The sequence below is a fragment of the Equus quagga genome, unplaced genomic scaffold (assembly GCF_021613505.1).
Source record: "Equus quagga isolate Etosha38 unplaced genomic scaffold, UCLA_HA_Equagga_1.0 64596_RagTag, whole genome shotgun sequence".
Taxonomy (NCBI): Eukaryota; Metazoa; Chordata; class Mammalia; order Perissodactyla; family Equidae; genus Equus; species Equus quagga.
Genome location: NW_025800634.1, coordinates 1 through 1220, shown reverse-complemented (window position 1 = coordinate 1220; position 1220 = coordinate 1). Strand labels below are relative to the sequence as shown.

Sequence of the window (1220 nt, the reverse complement as noted above, 5' to 3'; positions counted from 1 at the left end):
TGATTTACTCCTTGCTATGTATGAAGATTGTGAGACCCAGAAAAGTTAAGCCAATTGTTCAATAGTATAAAGTTCTTAAATTGCCATCAAATCTCAGTTCGAGTTTATGTTTTAATCACCTGCTTCATTCTGTTTCTGATCTGAACACATGCAGCATCTTTGACTGGTCAGAACTGGAGCACGGTGACTGAATTCATCCTCCTTGGCTTCTCCACCTTCCCCCAGCATCTCCTGCCCATCTTCTTCCTCCTGTATCTGCTGATGTACCTGTTCACACTGCTGGGGAAGCTTCTCATCATGGCCACCATCTGGAGCGAGCGCAGCCTCCACACGCCCATGTACCTCTTCCTGTGTGCCCTCCATCTCTGAGATTCTGTTCACTGTGCCTTCAGCCCTCGCATGCTGGTGGACATGCTCTCCACCCATCACTCCATCACCTTTGTGGCCTGTGCCAGCCAGATGTTCTTCTCCTTCACGTTTGGCTTCACCCACTCCTTCCTGCTCATGATCGTGGGCTATGACGGCTACATGGCCATTTGTCACCCTGTGCGCTACAATGTGCTCATGGGCACCCAAGGCTGTGCGAGTCTCGTGTTCTGGTCCTGGGCCGGTGGCTCAGTCATGGGGATGATGGTGACTTTGATAGTTTTTCACCTCAACTTCTGTGGGTCTAATATGATCTACCATTTTGCCTGCCACGTGCTTCCCCTCTTGAAGTTGTCCTGTGGGAGGGAGACATCCTCTGTCACCTTGGGTGTGATCCTGGTGTGTGTCACGGCTCTGTTGGGCTGTTTGTTCCTCATCTTCCTCTCCTATGTCTTCACTGTGGCCGCCATCTTGAGGATCCCCTCTGCTGAGGGCCGGCACAAGACCTTCTCCATATGTGTGTCCCACCTCACTGTGGTGGTCGTGCACTACGGTTTTGCCTCCATCATCTACCTCAAGCCCAAGGGCCCTCATTCTATGGACAGTAACACCCTGATGGCCACCACCTATGCAGTCTTCACGCCCTTTCTTAGCCCAATCATTTTCAGCCTCAGGAATAGGGAGCTGAAGAATGCCATAAAAAAATGCGTCTGCAGAAAAGTATGTCTTGTGAGCTCCTGACAAACCGTTTGGGGGTGAGGAACTATGATAGAAGGGCTAAGATAATGATCTGTCCCCATAAGGCTGTTGTAAGGGCTCAGGTTTATGAAAATACATACACCCCATAGGATGTC

General features: G+C 50.2%; 1 pseudogene; it reads left to right on the top strand.

The window, feature by feature from the left end:
- The first annotated feature begins 165 nt into the window (after positions 1–165).
- Positions 166–1107, top strand: LOC124234019 (olfactory receptor 10H3-like; annotated as a pseudogene).
- The last annotated feature ends 113 nt before the right edge of the window (positions 1108–1220 follow it).